Raw genomic sequence first — 18,971 nt, forward strand, 5'->3', positions numbered from 1 at the left:
AAACACTTTGAAATGAGTTAAAAACATATTTAATCTGAAAAGGAAACACTAGATAAGTAGATAGTCCTTAATCCGCGGAGTTCAGAAGAAATACTTTCCTTCTCATCAGAGGGTAGGAAGTAGCAAAATGCGGGATCGGATTTTGCATGCAAAAGTATTTGATGAAACAACAAGTAAGTCAAAGATCTTACTTGATAACAAAAAAAAGTGAAGCAGAGGGAATATGGTGAAGAAAAAGGTGATTACACATGAATGGATAGTCTGGTGGAAGATAAATTTTATTATATATATATATATATATATATATATATATATATATAAAACAGTTCACGGATATTGTTAAAAGAATTTAAATAAAGATATTTATTTTTAAAAAAAATTACATTCATAAAAGTAAATAAACATATTTATTTAGAAAAAAAAAACAATACATGTGATATCTTCATAAAAGTAAATAAAAATATTTGAATATTTATTTGAAAAACAAAAAAAACAGTTTTCGGATATTCTTATTTGTTATATTTAAAGTTAACACTGAAAAGAAACAAATAATAACTCGCGGATCTTTTTTTTTTTTTTTTTCAGCAGGGATGCGAAATCGACTAACACCGTTTACTTTCTATCTGTCAATGACTCGAATGCGTGCATATGCGTCATTACCTTAAAAATAATAAATAATTAATTAAAACTATGTAATTTTTTTTTAATTAGTAGATTCGAACCTCAGCTCCTTATGACCACAGCTAGCTCCATGGCCTAGTTAGCAAGATTCCACAAGTGTTTTAATTGTAATTGTTGAATTGGACGAAAAAAGGTTGGAGTTGAAAGAAAAGTTTCTATTGGTCAATTACAAACCAAAAGAACCAATCGCATTCGAGCTTAGTTTTTCACTTTCGTCTCTCAGTCTGGCTTTTCGAATATGTCGACTATTTGTCTCTCGTGGTCGTCCTCGATGTAAAAGAAAAACATACGCCTAGGACGAGACTCTCGTCGAGGTTAGCTTGTTTTTAAACATTCCAGGAAAAAAACAGATGTTTGAGGACCAAACCAATTCGTTTTGTTCAGGTAATTATTTTTTATATTATTATTTCATTAAAGTTTTTGTTTACATTGGTGTTATGAAATAATTGCCTTTTCGCAGGCTAGAAAGATAATTATTTGAACGTGTTTGTTTATTTATTTTTTAATTTGCAAGAGATAATTTAAAACCATTATGGTTCTTAATTAGAATTCAACCTAATTAAAAGAAAAAAACAGAAAATTATTTATGATGTACGTACTCGTCACAGAACGAAAATGTCATATTCCAAAAATCACGTAAAGTGATCAAGAAAATCATTTTAAAACGATTTAAGGCGATTAATAGGAAATCTGTAGGATTATAAAGCTGATCTCACGAGTTTGAATTATTGTGGACTTATCTGTCCATTTTTATTTTCAAGATGGCGACGCGAGAAGAAGGGCCCCTTTTGCTTGTCCCTAAAAATTGATTTCTTCGTTAGAAATAAAACTACTTGATCAATTTACGTGAATTTTGGAATATGAAATTTCTGTTCCATGATGGGTACGTCCACTCCTTCATAAAATTTTTCCTTTATATATTTTGGTACTCATGCACTTATTGATCCGTGCTGAAATAATAACGTTATTATTTAAAAAGCCATTCTTAACATGGAGAGGGAAGTGTTTTGTATCTATTCTGTACTTTAACCTTACAATTGAATAATAAAAAAAAACCATCATAAAACTAAACTTTAATTAAATTTAGAAATACGATTTAAAAAATAGCGAGGATCAGTAAGTGCGCATTGCATTAGCACCCTAAAACCGCTAACGTGAAAATTTGCGATCAATTTATAAAATGCGAAATAGTTATTGTTTCAAGTGTTTATATGCCCCCCATCCCCATTTTACTTCGATAAAATGTTCTGACGACAATAGAAGCAAAGTGTAGTATCTGTTCTGATACTATTCTATCCGGTATCGGTGAAGTAGAAATCCGCGCATTTTCTTGGTACTTTTTTGTGGATTGGTGATCTTTTAAAACCAAATGCATTTGAGGTGAAAACATTATTATACAGTGGCATGTCGAAATTAGTATAAGTTCCAAAAATTACGTAAAATTATCCAGTAGAAAAATAAGTACTTATGCAGAGAAAATATTTAAAAAAAAGTTAAATTCAAGTTTTACAGTATCTTTTGTTTAGGTGAAGACTGAAGTACTGAGTGAAACCGGGTCTCACTCAGTACTTACTTCAGTCTTCACCTAAACAAAAGATACTGTAAAACTTCACTGAAACCCTCCCCATGTTAAGAATTTGTGGTGTTAATGCACTTACTGATCCGCGTTATTTTTTAAATCGTATTTCCAAGTTTAATTAAAGTTTTATGTTTTTTTTTTTTTATTCAATTGTAAGGTTAAAGTACAAAATAGGTACAAAACACCCTCCCCTCCCCATGTTAAGAATGGCCTTTTAAATAATAACGTTATTATTTCAGCACGGATCAATAAGTGCATACCGAATTTGTTTCTAAATAATGTTATTATTTCAGCACGGTAGCTTCTCTGCATAAGTACCAAAGTAAAAATAGAATTTATCGTATGTGTGGAAAAAAAAACTATTTAGAGGGTAAAGTAGATTACCCGGTGATAGCGTAAGCTCCGAGGGGTTGCAAAGGATGCCCTAAGCGACCCCCCCTACTGGGTCGAGTAACAAGTTTTGTAGTACGGCGAGCAGCGAGTAACTTATTTGTGCCAACCGTTCACCAGTAAGTCGTTAACAGAAGGTATTTATTTCCAGAAAATTTACAAGTAAAAAATCAGAAAAATTTGGCACAAGGCCGAAGATGGGGGAGGGGAAAGGACGGTCTTCTCTGACTAGTTCTAACTAATCTAACCTAACTAGTTCCTACTTTCACTCTACTTACACCATAATACCACATTCATACTATACATCCATCAGCGTATACATCCTTCATCAATCACCATAAGAACATCATACCATGATAACCTAATTAAAACCCATAAGAAAGGGGGATTTGGGAAGATAAAAATTTTATATACAAAATACAAATGAAATATTTACAATGTTAGTAACAAAAGACCCCCCTGTTGTTAAACTATGGCAGATACACCGATTCGCCAGTCGAAAGGGTGATGCGGGTCCGAACGCTTTATTTAAAACACCTCTTACGAAAACTTCGAAAGGGAACCCGCATCTCTGGCGAATCAAGTGACCTGTCACCTAATTGGGGAGGGGAGTGGGGTTAAAAAAAAAAAAAAAAAAAAAAAAAAAAGGGGGGGGCAAACTTAAAAGGGACCTAATGATCGCTATCACACACTAGCTAGGTTATGAACAAAGAAGCCTAAATAATGGTCCTACTCTTGCCTATATCGTGACCTACTCTGGACTAAAAACGAGTCAGGGCTGACGTTCGTTCCTGTCACCCAAAATTCTTTTTCCTAAGGAACATCCAAGAACCAGTCAAGACTTGCTTCTCTCACCCGACACACACGCGCAACTGACACCCACCTTTCAACAAAGTCTGACGGAGAGAGTCTAACTCTCTCGGCCTTGATACGATCCTTCAAATAATGACGGAAGAGTCGTATAAGGTCGAGGGGAGCAAAGTCCTCAGATCCATAGACCACTTTCATACGTGTGTTCCAGATAACACCTCTCATCACAGCTAGCAAGGTCAAACACAAATCTTTTCTGAGCCTATCCGTTGTCGGAGCCCAATTGCTACAGACATTAATAGGAACCAAAGTTAATGAGGATGTGTTTAGTATGCGAACCATGAGACCCGTAACAAACTCAATCAGCGGCGTCACGATGCGACAATAAACGAAGGCGTGACATAAAGTCTCGTCCTCATCGCCGCACCGTTTACAAATAGGCGAATCCACCAAGCCAGCTGAGTGGAGTCTCTTACCGACCCAGAGAGCATCCCGAATTACCAGCCAGGTCAGGGAAGCCTCGTCGTTAGTGAGGCATCCTGACCCAGGCGCCCAAGGCCAGATTGAGCGGAGCTGCTCCTTCGTCAAAGGGAGCCTCCCACCGATGACATCCGTTACGGATCCCCTCACTAAAACCCGATATAATGCCTTTCGGGACAACAGCAGAGTGTTAGAGAGGCTTTCCTTCACTCTTAAGAGGGACTTCAGTGCGCGCCGGCACTCGCGATAGAAGGGACATTCACCTCGGGGCAACCTGTGTGCCTCCCCCTCGGAGTAGTGCACCCCTCTCAAAGCCGGGAAGGCTTTCTTAGTGTCCTCCATCCAGAGGCCACTGTTTTCCCTATCTTGTGTGCACATTCGATCTAGGTAGTAGAGCCGTAGCGTGTATAGCCGAATCTCCACGTTTGGCATACCTAGACCGCCTTCAGAAGGATGTAGGTAGCAGACATCGCGACAGACCTTAGGGGCCCTTCCAAGCCATAAGAAGTTGAAAAGAGCCCTCTGCAAATATAGCAGTGTATCTGACGGGATTGGAAGCACTGATAGACGATAAATAGCGATTGGATAGATGTGAGTATTACACACCTCCGCTCGCCCCTTTAATGAAAGGTTTCTACTGATCCACCGTGAAGCTGCAGACCGTACCGCTTTCAGAACCTCCGACCAATTTTTCTCCAGCTGGAGGTCAGGACCAAACCAGACGCCGAGTATCTTGCAAGGCCCATCACTCCAACTAAAGGGCCCCTGAAGGGGCATACCCCTCCAGGCACCAATGCGCAAACCTAAAGACTTGTCGCAGTTAATTTTGGCCCCTGTTACCGTTTCATACAATCTGATTTCTACACCGACGACACTAATCTCAGCACTGCTCGTTACAAGCACAGTTACGTCGTCGGCATAGGCGGAGTACTTCGCCTGGGCATCCACACCTGGCAAAGTGATTCCGCGTAGGACCGGATTCACCCTTAGCCTGCGCAAAAATGGCTCGATCGCAAGCACATATAGCATGGGTGATAACGGGCACCCTTGACGAATGGAACGTGACAAACTGAAGGGTCTCGACCTCTTCCCATTTACTTCTACCATCACCGCGGGGTTAGCATAGAGAAGATGAACCCAAGAGCAAAATTGCGGGCCAAAACCGGCCGCCGATAAAACAGCCCCCAAGTACCGATGGTCAACCCTATCGAAGGCTTTGGACTGATCTAAATTGATCAGCGCGGCCTCAGTGTCGACTTTTTCTATCATCAGGCGTATCGAGTGCAAGTTATCCTGGATTGTCCTGCCCTTCACGGCACACGTTTGCTCGGGGCTAATAAGACGAGCCAGGACAAGCTGCAGACGATTTGCGAGAATCTTGGCCAAAATCTTTAACTCAGCGTTAAGCATCGTTAAGGGCCTGAAATTACCTAACCCATCCCCACCATCTTTGCTTTTACGAACAAGCTTTATCACACCCATGGTAAAGTACTTGGGGATTGAGCCGTTCCTAAACCATGAGTTAAACAAAACCGTCAGCAAGGGGACAAAGATGTGCGACAACCTCAAATACACTTCGTAGGGGAGACCATCGATCCCCGGTGACTTATTAAGGCCGACCCGCTTTAAGGCTTCAATGACTTCATCCTCCGTTATGCCACCTTCGCACCTAGCCGCTTCGGTCGTCGAAAGACGAGAAAAGTCAGCCAAATAGGTGTCGAACTGTTCTAATGACAGACCGGGTTCCATGGAAAAAAGCTCCTGGAAATGGGATCTAAACGCCTCCAGCACACCCTGGTTTGTGGTCACGGTACGCCCGTCCGGCAATGTGACACGAGCGATGTGCCTATTAGCCGCTTTCCTAAGCTCCTCTGCACGCAGTTCAGCGGCCATGTTTGTTGCTTCCTGGGGCATTCTTTTTAACCTAGCCCTAATCGCTAAGGCTTGGTGCTCCTTTTCAGCAAGGGAGGCAAGCCGAGCCCTAATTATATTAATGCTAGCACTATCCCCCTCCTCCACCGCCCGATCTAGTCTAGACTCTAGTGTCACTTTAGCTGCCCTAGAATCTAGATTGAGTCTTTTGCTAAAGTCAGCAGCAAAGGACCTAATGGCTTCCTTAACTTTTACCCACCACTTATTCCCAATAATTGCCCCCGTCAATTCCCGCTGTAGGGTTAGTAATAGCCCGTCACGGAAGCCCTTCACATCGAACAACGACGTGTTGAGCTTCCAGTAACCGGCTAATCTAGGCTTAGGTCTATCTAAGTTTACCCGTACACGAACAAGTCTGTGATCCGAGTAAACTATATTGTGGAAACTTGGACAATCCAATACTCCTACGTCGACTCGCCTAACTAAGAACCGGTCGATATAGCTCGAGAGCTGTATCGAATCGGAGCCGCCTCTACCTGTCCAAGTCCACACTAAGTCACGGGGCTTTTCATTTCGGAATTTGTCGATAAGATCAAACTTATCCACAAATTCATGAAATACAACAGCATCCCGATCTCTGTTAGTTCCCCTAGATGTTAACCCAAATCGATCTAACTCGGGATCCAGGACGGCGTTCCAGTCTCCCGCTAAGATAACCGTTCTGGAAACATCTATGAACTGCTCGATCCGCCGAAAAAAAACAGCCAGCTCAGAATGGCTATTGGGCGCATAAACCCCAATAAGACGTAATGCCCTACCCTTTATGGTAACATCCAAAACACATAGTCTTCCCTCCGGATCCAAGTAACACGGGTCACACGACGCATCTAGAGACCTTTTAACTAGCCAGGAAACCCCTCTCGAGCGAGAATTATAGTGCGCTGAGTAAGCCTCAAAGGTCTTAGACAGTGCACCCAAATGGTCACCAGGAATAAGGTGGGTTTCCTGCACACAACAGATATCCACTCCGAGGTGCTGCAGGTCCAAACTCAAGCGCCATTTGCGCGAGTCGGCCCTTAGCCCTCGGACATTTAAACTAGCAAGCTTGAGATCCATGGTGGTGCCTTAGGGTTGGGAACCAGAAACGAACATCGCGGTCGTGAGCGTGCCGACAGCTCTCGTGAGGGAATAGGTACCCATCGCAGTATCGATGAGTCCGTCACGAGAGATACCGCCGACATGCAGGGGATAGGTTAGTTTTACTATCCTATACAAGGAGGGGTGCATTTTAACCGGGACCCTCCCAACACAACATTTTTTTAGGCTTTTTATATCAGAGTCTTTAAAGATAGCTAGGGGAGGGGAAAGATTAAATGACTTGTTTGCCTCCTCCAGCATTTGCCATAAATCTTTGGCTTCTTCTTTTTTCCGGACTACCGTTAAAATACGTTTTGCTTTAGGGAAGTTGGAGGGGATGTCTATTAGTTTTCCCCCTACCTCCCTGAAATCAATTAATTTAGTGAGGTCTGCACCCTTGAAATTCTTATTATTATTAATGGCAGCCGTGTTCAATATGCATATATCTTTTCCAGGGAGGTAGAGGGTTTTTTTCTTTTGTTCAAGTGAAGGGGTGATGTCCATGGCAGTGTGTGCGTTAGTAGGGTTAGTAGGGGTTTTTACAGGAGATGCAGGAGGAGTATTGTGAGGGGACTTAGAGATGGCTGGAACAGGAGTGGAGGATTTGTGTTTCTTAAGGGGGCTTAGTGGTATTAGTTTCGGCATTTTGGGGAGGATAGGAGTTGTGACTGGAGGAGGCATTTTGCAAGGGGAAGGAGTTTTGGATGTTGTGGGAGACTGCGTGATGGGGTTGGTGATTATTCTTTGTTTAGGTGAAGGTGACTTGCATGGGGATTGAGGTGTTTGTTTTTTTGCGTCCAGTTTTTTTTTAAGGTTTACAATCTCGATATATTTCTCCCTTCCGGGGTCGTGCTCAAGCATTGCTGTTTCTCTCATTTCGTCAAGGGATATCCGTCCAGGGGTCTTTTTCCCAGGGGCGATCTGCCAGGGTTCTCCTCTGAGAGTCTCATCTGTGGTGTTGGTTGCTTTGGTGGTAGGCTGGCCGGGAACACTTTGTGGTGTGTTGGTTCCCAAGTGCTGGCCTATTAGTTTCTTGGAGTTAGGCGTCGGTCTTTTAATGGTGCACTCGGACGTAAGGTGTCCGATTTCGCCGCAACTCCAACAGGTGGGTCTCCTGCCGGCCACTATGATGGGGAGTTTTTCTTCTCCTACCTCAAGGAAGAAAGGGATGTTCAGGAAATCTTCTCTGTTCAGCAGAATATCGAACGCCCACACGCCGTGGAACTCGTCTACCTCAACGTGGACCATTTCTCCAAATTTTAGAAAAAAGGCGCCGAGGTGTTCGCCGTCTATGTAATGTGGAACATGGAAGACAGAAACTGTGGTGCGTCTTTTCCCCAAGTATTCAGTTCTCAGTATAAATTGTTGGGTGATGATTTCCTTTTGGGAAATAGTGAGGCACTCTTGTGGGGAATTGAAGAGTGCGCTCCATGTATTGTATCCCTTGCACTTAATTACGCGTAAGGGCCTTAGTCCTGCATTGGCCAGAAGGTTTATGATGATGTCGACGGATGCTCTTATAACCTTCTTTGTCTTCCTATCCACTACGAATAATGTTAGGCATCTTTTCTTAATTTCGTCTAATTTCGGGATGTTTACGATGAGTCCTGTATTGGTTACTTGATCCAGGCATTGTTTTGCCTTCTCAACAAACTGGTTTACGTCAATGTCTATCTTTGGAGGTTTGGTCCACGGGTTCGGTGTATCAGCTGCGATGTTCTCCATCTCCATGGTGACAACAACGGGCGTCTGGCTCGCAGAAGCGGCCATAGCCGAACCGTTTAAAAAACGGTTAAAAAAAAGTTCCCAAAACTTAAAAAAAAATAACAGTAAAAACAGTAGGAGAAGGAAAAAGTTGTGTAGAAAAAAAAATCCGTCTCAGTGAAGAGGAAGAAAAGGAAAAAGACAAAGAGGAGATAAACAACTTACAAAATAATCGCAGCAAATAATCTTAGCGTTGAGAGGGAGAGTCGTTAACAGAACTGGCGCTAGTCAGAGACACAATTCTTTTATAACAGAAGAATAGTGCCTCCCCCTACTCCTCCAAGTCTATAAGAGACTCGTTCTCTCAACCACTCAGATTAGAATTCCGCCCTCGAGGCCGGCGCCACCAAGTAAGCAATCTCCTTTTTTTATTTTTATTTTCTCACACACTCCCGACAAAAACGAGAAAAAAAACAAAAGGTAGAAGAGAGAAAAGAAAAAGAAAAAGTTACATAAAAATGACAGACCACCAAAATACTCAATCAAAAAACAACTGTTAGTACAATATAGCAGTAGTCGATCAGTCCAGATATCAATCAAGCAGGCAGCAGGCTAGGTCTACCCCGTCGTTTTTTAAGGGGCGCACATTCTGGGCAATACTACTTTTGCCTGTTGGGAGGTTCTGAGTCGATACCGACACATCGGAAATGGTACCAATCGTCGCACGAGTCACACCCGATCATATTCTGATTCTGCTGCGGAGAGCTGCACAGGGGACACAACCAGACCTGCTCTTCAACACTAGGGGGTGAATCCAACGTCTCCCCTCCCTCCGCAACAGGAGGTCCTTCAGGAGTCCTAGAAAGCTCTAAGGGGTACAGATGTTTCAGGGAATGTACTTCCTCCAAGCCCTCCCCTTTTTGTACACGTGCTGCTCTAACGACACCATCATGGCCTGGAATCAGTTCAGTAATAGTTCCTAAGACCCAAAACGGTCTGGGTTTCAAAGGACTCTTAATCAGCACAACATCATCCTTCTGGAGGCGGGTTCTTGTACTGAGTCGGGATCGACCAGGAATCTTCCTTCCCAGCTCTAGCAGGTACTCCTCATACCATAGTTTGTGGAAATCTGTCAGACATTGGTCCCTAAGTTCCAAGGTTTGAATTAGCCTCTCCCTGCTGGGAGGCAACAAGGTTGTTCTATCCTCTCTATCCAGTCGTATCAATAGCCCGGGGCTCTGATTGGGCTTAAGGAACATATTAGGGGTAATTGGAGTAGCATTTTTGTCGGCTGACACCTGGTAAGTAAGAGGCCGGTTATTAACAGACCTCTGAATATCCGATAACACTGTCAGAAGGGTAAAGTAATCCAATCTACCCCTGCCAAGAATCTTAAATAGGCAATTCTTCATGGTCTTGATACATCGCTCCCATGTTCCTCCATACCAAGGAGAGAACAAGGGAATGGTTTTAAGTTTTAACTTACAAGGACCGTATTTTCTTTGATAGTCCGTAAAAAGAGAGAGACAATCGAAAATCTTTCCACTTCCTATAAACGTTTTCGCGTTGTCACTATAAAGGGTTTCGGGAACGCCATATCGGTTAGTAAATCGAACCAGTGCCTGGAAGAAAGAGGGTACGCTCATGTTGGGAACTACTTCAATGTGTATTGCTCTGATATTCAAACAAGTGAACAGGAGCAAGTACATTTTCGTATCTCGTTTCCCGTCACTCACCCAAAGATGGCCAGTAAAATCAATCCCAGTGTGTTGATAGGGGACTCTGAAATCGGTACGGTGCGACGGCAGGGCAGCAGCAGCATTCGGCGTCACTGGCGTTGAATTATAACGTTTACATCTGGCACAAACAGCCAGTACCTTATTCACAGCTTGTCGACCCTGCGGGACCCAATAACCGCTTCGCCTCAACTCCGCTAGAGTTGACCCAGTTCCAAGGTGGCAACACCTTTCATGACAATCTAAAATGATGAGTCTGGTAACAGGATGATGTTTCCCTATCAGAATGGGGTTTTTAACTTCATAACCAAAGTGGGAAGATTGGTTGATTCTTCCCCTAGATCGAATCAAACCGTCAGGGTCCAGAAAAAGATCCAGAGCACGAACCCTAACTGGCATGGGTTTACCACTCGGCTCCTTTAGGTACTCCACTTCCACGGGAAATTCTTGCCGTTGCACTGTCTTCATAAGGTAGATCGCTGCCTTAGAGTTGTAGTCCCATTGTCGATTAAATCGGATGGCTAGGAACTTAAACACCAAGGCAGTAACAGTCAGTAAACCAGAGAATGAGGAAAACCTCTGAAAAGGTATGGCCGAAGTGTACTCTTGATCATGGATCAAGGAACAATTTGCTGAACTGCGGGTCATTCGCTGGCATATCTCACTCAAACAGGGCATATCCTGTCCTGGCCATTGAGATATTCCTTCGCATAGCCAGGAAGGGCCTGAACACCAAAATTCCATCTTGGATTGGAACTTTCTCAATGTTAATCCTCTTGTTAACAAATCCGCCGGGTTGAGTGTACTATCAACATATCTGAAGAGAGTCTTCAAGCCATAGCGAGACTCCAACTCCACTTTCATCTGCAGAATGTCTTTAAGTCTATTTTTTGCAAAAACATTTTTGCTAGCCATGTTTTGAGATAAAATCCAGGACAAGACCACCTGTGCATCCGTGGCTATACACAAATTCTCGGGAACAAATCCTTCACAATTGTCCAGGATTGTGGGGAGACACTTGAAGGCGAGGAAAACGGCCATTAGTTCCAACACAAGCAAAGTCTTGTCCTTCATAGGTGCCACCTTAGCTTTCGCAAATAATAAGGATGACCGACCATTTTGTACGATATACACGGCAAACCCATATGCTTCCTTGGACGCGTCGCAAAACAGGTACATATCTCCAGGTAGCCCTGCCATAAGCGCCTTGCGCAAAAAACGGAAATCACTCAACCCTGAAAGGTCCCTGGCTAGCTCTCTCCAATCGCTCAAGATCGCTGGCTGGAGTGGATCATCCCAACCTGCACCATTCTTCCACATGGACCTGATTAGCACTCTACTGCGGATAGTAACCGGGAGACATAGGGACAACGGATCGAAGACCTTAGCTGACTCAGAAAGAACACCTCTCTTAGTTGTCACGTCAGGATTGCACTTTACCGGAGCGACATACAACTCCTCCGAATGTGGGGAGTATCGGTAGCCCAGTACTCTCTCCCACTCCTCTTCATGGATACTTAGAGTACCATCCTCCTTCATCCTATTGCGGAGCGCCTGACTGTTTGAGTTGCATGACTGGATAATAAAGCCCCCTTCCAGCAAACGCTCTCTAACAAGGGAATACAATGTAGTAAGCTCACTCGCGTCTGCCACGGATGCCACAAGGTTATCCACATAAAACCGGTCCTCCATCATTCTGCGGCAAGCATCTTGAGGGTATTTTGCCGCATGTAATTTTAAGAAGCACCCCAACACAAATGGGCTGGAAGTAAACCCGAATATCAAGGTGGTATAGCGGAAGCAGCGCAAACAATTTCCTTGTTTAAGAAAAAAGCAAAACCGGTTCCTATCCGCCTCCAGCTTAAGCCGAATCATTAGGAAGGCTCGGCGAATGTCTGCTAGTAGCACATAATTGTTGGCTCTAAAGGCCAGCAACAACTTTAAGATGTCCCCTGTTAAGTTAACGCCAGAATATGCTGCTTCGTTCAGCGATAATCCATCTCCTGTCTTCAAACTACAGTTGAACACTGGTCTTATCCTGGTAGTTGCCGTAGGGTCCGACTTGAAAACTGGTCTATGTGGTATCCACACATATTTGTCGAACTCCTGAGGGGAGACAAAAATCTCTTCAATTATACCGTCCTCCTGTTGCTGACGAAACACCTCCAAATATTCATCATATATTTTTCTTTTAGTCAAGTTTGCTGCTACCCGGTCTAAAACATGCAAGGAAGTTGCATGATTAGAGGGGACTCTGGCTAATCTATCGTGATGCCAGGGGAGCTCCACATAATAGCTTCCATCCCGAAGCTCTACCGTTTCCTCAAATCGCTTCATCTGAACTTTATCGTAATCAGAAAAGTCCTCCTGACTGGGAAGCCCCAGAGATTCCAACGTAAACATTTGTTCTAGTCCTCTTTGTACCATACTGTCAGGAAAGCACTCCGCCATGGGATCCAGGTATGTTGATTGTGTTTCAAGGACAAAACATAAATGTGATGAATCAACCTGGGGGGTATGTTCCATTACCGAATTAAACGAGAGGTGAGTAACCTCAGAGAGGGGCTTATCTTCCAAGAAAAAAGAGTCCACTGCTCCAAACGGGACCAATCCAGGCGGGGTTGCAAAGGCCCATCCATTCAAACACGGGATCAGCTTTAAGGAGTCCAGGTGTTCAATCAGGTCTAACCCAATTATTCCCTTGATCGGTATTAAATCCTTTCCGGTCTCAAACTGGCCGGCCAAAGCATATTTTGCATCCTGAAAGACACGCAATAGAGATTCCAGGTTGGCCACTCGAACCGACAAGTCCATACCATCGGCTACCAAGACAGGAGATGTCACTGTCCTTCCAGAACCCAAGTCAACTCCCAGGACTACCTCTGTGAACCCACGCTGACACTCACCTAGAAAGGTAGACAATCTCAGCTGACAATTGACACCAAGGGTTTCGATTGGGCACAAAGTTCTCAGTACATCTGCCGCCAGATATGTCCGCCCGCTACCCGTGTCCAGTAGGCAATTCACTGACACTGTCTTTGGTCCACAAGAGAATGTAACTGAGAGAATGGGTGGCAACGTGCGGGAATACCCGGTTGAAGTTGCATTGTTCACATCCACATGAAAAGAAGGAGTAATAGCGTTCCCCCTACCAAACTTTTGAGACGTATTCTGTCTTACTGTTGATGTAACTGCAGTGGAGACACCGCCCTTAATCTGCAATCTCTTTATTGCTTCTCCAGTTAGTCTCAATATGGAGGACAAAGGTGGCACCCGTCTATTTGTTAGCGCTATTATCTCGCCTTTCAGTTCGAGAGGAAATTTCCTAAACAGAATCTTAGCCATCAGTCTGGCTCCGCCAGAATCGTCCACAGAAAAGTCACACGAAAAGGAATTCCCCAGCTCTTCCAACAGCGATGCCGTCCTGGAAACGAAGTCCCCCAGCTCAAAAAGGGCTCCACCTTTCTTTGGTACATAGTCCAGAATATCCTGGAATATTTGGTCAATGATTTCATCCAGGTCCAGATACTCCCTCTTCAGTATAGCCATGGCTTGCTGGTAATTGGTGTCAGTGCAACTCAGGTGATTTACCAGCCTCAAGGCTCTGTCTGAGAGTGAACACTTCAAGAAGAGGAGTAGGGGGAGGCACTATTCTTCAATGACTCCCTTCTGCGTAGGAGCTGCTCTTTCGTGACGTTCATGACAGTAGTTAACCGACGAAAGAGTAAGCAGCAAATCCTTTGCAAGATGTGGAAAAAAAACTATTTAGAGGGTAAAGTAGATTACCCGGTGATAGCGTAAGCTCCGAGGGGTTGCAAAGGATGCCCTAAGCGACCCCCCCTACTGGGTCAAGTAACAAGTTTTGTAGTACGGCGAGCAGCGAGTAACTTATTTGTGCCAACCGTTCACCAGTAAGTCGTTAACAGAACTGGCGCTAGTCAGAGACACAATTCTTTTATAACAGAAGAATAGTGCCTCCCCCTACTCCTCCAAGTCTATAAGAGACTCGTTCTCTCAACCACTCAGATTAGAATTCCGCCCTCGAGGCCGGCGCCACCAAGTAAGCAATCTCCTTTTTTTATTTTTATTTTCTCACATATGTTTTAATGTAGGAGAGTTGTGCGTTGTGCGACCAATTTTCTCATTTAAATACCGGGATAATTTTTTGTATGTTTTGACTTATTTCAAAGCGTTTATTTACTTTGAAACAAAGATGGTGTCAAGTTTGTTGAGTTAGAACAAAAACAGATGGTGGTCAATTTACATCCATATTGACCCTCGATAATCGCTTTAAAATCGAAAATTGAACAAATACTGATAGAATCTCATCTAACAAATGTCACCAATCGTGCGAAAATGCAATGTTTTGTTTAATTTTTAAGCGATTATCGAGGGTTGATAAGGATGTAACGCGACCGCCATTTTGTTGTTGTTTAACTCAACAGACTTACCACTACTTTTGTTTCGAAGTAAATAAACGGTCTAACATAAGTGAAAACACAAAATTGAAAAAATAAAAAAAATCTTATCCAGGTAGATAAATAGAAGAGTAACTTATTTTGCCTTTGGTAACGTTTATTTGTTATATTTTTTCACCTTTTTTTTTTTGTTTTGTTGACGATTGTAAAGAAATGCTTAGAAATCCTTCTAGACTGAGACACTTTATTTTTGCCTCGGGAGGATCAAATTTCTCCACATAACGATCTTGATAAGATAACAACAAAAAAAAAAATGGTATTTTTTTTTAATTTAACGACAATTCGGCATTTACTGTTAAATTGACGACTTGTTTTTGGGTATGTTGAAAATGAATATCACATTTAAATTTGGGGCAGGCAAGTAGTTTTCTGGATATTAAGACCTTTATTATCCAAAGCAATCGCTTATGTTTTCACTAACGGCCATATTTTCCCCCCAATTGAACAATTATTAATGCGCATGCGTGCTACAAAGCAATCCCTCGTCTCTCCATGTTAAGAATAGCGACCACCACTGACATTCATTAGGTAATACATTGGAGAAAAAAAAATGTCCTAATCTTCAGAAAACCACTTGTCTGCCTTAAATTTGAATGTTATATTAGTTTTCAGCAGACCAGAAAACTTATAAAGGTCATTTTAAAGGTGGGTGTAGAGTTGCCGTTAATTTACTTTTCTTTTTCTTTTTTTTTGTTACACGGTGGTCACCACTTATCAAGGCCCGGAAGCCACTCAGGGATAAGGGTTATTGCAAGTACATTACGTTAGTGTGGAGATTTAATGAAGTGTTTAATTAAGGGGGCGGTTCATTAGAAGTTTGTTAACGTTGGACTTGAAACCATTCAAGTTGTAGTCAGGTGGGAAGCAGGCATACGGAACAGAGTTCCACAGGCGTGCAGTTCTAAGAAAGAAGCTTTGTTCATGGAATCCACGTTTTGATTTAGGCACAGATAAAGAGTGGGGGAAATTTTTCACAGTGGATTCAGCTAGATGGGTGTTTTTCGTGAAAGATTGGCGAGGGGGGACCAGAGATTGGAGTTCAGACGAGCACATGGAAATAACGATAAAACAAGGATAGGCTCGCAATGTCTCTTCTGTGGAAGAGAGGTTGCAGGGTAGAGAAAAGGGCATCCCCCACTAAACCACGAAGTCTATTTTGTACTCTGTCAAGGCAGGATAGGCTGTTTTTAGCAGCTCCTGCCCAGATATGGCAGCAGTATTCCATCCTTGGACGTACTTGGCTTTTATATAGATAGAGAATTGCATCAGTAGTGAGATATCTTATGGAGCGGTAGAAGGATCTCACCATCTTTCCAGCGACCTTGGCAGCAGACTTGATGTACGTGTTCCATTTCAGATCAGGAGTAAAGGTCAAACCCAGAAGCTTGTCAAAACACGGGACCTCTCCCAGACGAGAGCCATCCATCCCAATTGATGCCAGATGAGGATCAGAGTGTTGATGATGTAAAGATAGGAGTTTTTTTTTTTTTTTTACTAATAGATTAACATTGTTTTCTTTTTTGGCCAATTATTGTTTACTAATGTTAGCATAACATGAGGCATTAGACACACTAGCAACTAGGTACCCTTCATAAATCTCCCTATAGCATTACTATGACGCTTGTGGAGTAAGAAACACGAAGCTTGTTTAATCACTAAACAATCAAAGACCTTGTTACTCAAGAGTGGCATTTACTGAGTCAACGAAACGTAGTCATTTTGTCCAAAGAAAGATGCTGCTTTTTCTTCCAAATCTGCAGCCATTTGGAAAGTGACTTCAAAACTTTTTTTATTCCTGAAAACCGACTGCACAAAACCCTTTCTCTTTAATAGAGACTGTTAACTGTTCCTGTGCTTCTGAAGCCCTGAGATATATCAAGTGGCAATATTTTTTTTTTTTTTGGTCTTCCCGACAAAAGAAGGGTGGACGTGTAAATTCATCCTTGTCCGTTTGTTTGTCCATACTTTTCTCAATGACTACGCCTTGGAACATGATATGAGTAAAAAACAGAGTAACAGAACGGATTTTCCGAGAAAACTCCGGTTGCACCCCCCCCCTCCCCCGAACTTATTTTTTTCATGCCTTGTTCACTGTGCACTCACGGAGGATCGTGTATGTTTCACTTGTTTTTGTTTTTTTTGTTGTTTTTTTTTGTCACTTGATTTAATTCAGGTTTTCATTTTTCGGGACTTGAAAGTATGTCAAGGTAGTCATTCATCCACAGCCTATCTCTATCTCTATCTCTACTAGTATATAAAAGTCACTGTATGTGTGTGTGTGTGTGTGTGTGTGTGTGTGAGAGAGAGAGAGTTCTTTCGTTATAGGTTCCGAAACGGCTGATCCTTTCTTTTGCAATCACACAAAGGTAATTTATATGTCTGGCAGTGTTCTTAGATATGTTTTGTACAGAAATTCATCTGATAAGTATTGGAAATCGAAAAAAAATCAGATCTTAAAAATAGTTTTTTCTCTCATAGATAAAAAAGAAAAATTTTTATAGGGGAAAATTTTGCGTTACACTGGTCAAGGGAAATAATAAAATCTAAGCAAAAAATTTTTGTCTTAAAACTAAAAAAAAAAAAAAGATTCATTGTCATCTGGTGATATAGAACTATGGTAGAGCATTCGACTACAGATCAAATGACCCCTGTTCAAGCTCGGGTATACCTCACGATTTTATTTAATTTTTTTTTTATTAATGCGTTCAATTTACGATAAAAGAGGCACCATTTAATATCGCCACAAATCATTTCTTCGTTTTAAAACTGAACATTAATCAGAAGTGACTTTTCCAGGACATTCATTGTCAAGCTCAAATATCCGCTGACATGATATTGTTAACACAGACGGAATTTGATGAACAACATTATCATTATTTTTTATTTTTATTTATTTTTTTTGGGAATTAGTCCACCAGGTAAATTATTCCTTGTAATATATAATAATCAACAGAGGATTGATTCTATAATAATACATACACAATATGCATAAGTTAAAATATCATGTTTAAGCATATTGTACGACCGGGCAACGCCGGACGTTCAGCTAGTCAAATATGATTTCCATAGACATTTTTAAGTTTTTTGGGTTTAAAAAAAAAAATTTTATTACATTTTCACCCCAAACAAGGCATATTGCCACTTTGATGTAGGGGGCTACTATCAGGGACATAAGCATCAGGGGTACTGTGTAGGGAGTTGCGCAGCAAGATGTCGGTTCACATTACACTTGAACTTTTGCATGTCAGTAAAGTCGGGGAAGCAGGGACTTTGAAGGGAATTCCAAAGTCTAGCAGTTCTGGGGAAGAAACTACTGGAGTAGAAGGCTCTCTTACATCTAGGGATCTCTACTGTGAAGGGGTGGGATTTAGCTGCTTGTCGGGAGTATTTACATCGAGGGGGCACAAGTGCTTGCAGTTCATCAGAACATTCACTGTTAAAGTACTTGTAGAACAGGCAGAGGGATGCAACATTTCATCGATGGGACAGAGGCTGAAGCTTATATGACAGTTCAGGACCTATCAGATTCGCGACTCTCTTTGGAACCTTGTCAAGGAGCGAGAGACTAGTGGCAGATGCACCAGCTCAAATATGACAACAATACTCCATACATGGGCGAATGGTGGCCTTATAGAGGTATAGAATATTTTCGGGCGTTAGTAGCTTTCTAGCACGGTAGAGAGAACCCACCTTCCTCGCAGCGGTTCTGGCAACACTCTCAATGTCTGCTGCAAAATTCAATTCGATATATTGTACGCTTTTAGTATATTAATTGCTTTGTACTGTTACTCATTTAAGCAAAATGTATTTAATAGTGTGTAATTTATTTGTTAAAAAAATATTTTGATCTTTGAAAAGAATATGGTGCTTAATGCCTCATCTCTGTAATTTTCTGAAGGAAGAGTCGAAAATCGTTTATAATGGTGTAAATGATGAGAAACGTGATTTATATTAAGTTTGACTTATTTTTATTATTGAGGAAGTTATTGTTACGTGCCTGTCCGTCGATATGAATGAGTAACAAATTAAAAGAAAAAAAAACACGGAGTTAAAATAACAAAATATTTATTTCAACATAAAACATACACAGGGCTCTAAATTGCG

General features: G+C 42.0%; 1 protein-coding gene across 3 annotated transcripts in view; it reads left to right on the forward strand.

The window, feature by feature from the left end:
• Nucleotides 1-614: 614 nt before the first annotated feature.
• LOC145248155 (ankyrin repeat and SOCS box protein 8-like) overlaps nt 615-18,971 on the forward strand; it is a 44,757-nt gene continuing 26,400 nt past the window's right edge. The window contains exon 1 of one of the 3 annotated variants that reach the window (XM_080109980.1): nt 615-1,065. The gene's annotated coding sequence lies outside the window, so the exon portion shown is untranslated. The remainder of the gene's footprint in view (nt 1,066-18,971) is intronic. The other 2 variants (XM_080109979.1, XM_080109978.1) reach the window with 2 other exon arrangements.

Source organism: Euprymna scolopes, chromosome 26, assembly GCF_053919585.1.
Source record: "Euprymna scolopes isolate OS-2025 chromosome 26, ASM5391958v1, whole genome shotgun sequence".
Classification (NCBI taxonomy): domain Eukaryota; kingdom Metazoa; phylum Mollusca; class Cephalopoda; order Sepiida; family Sepiolidae; genus Euprymna; species Euprymna scolopes.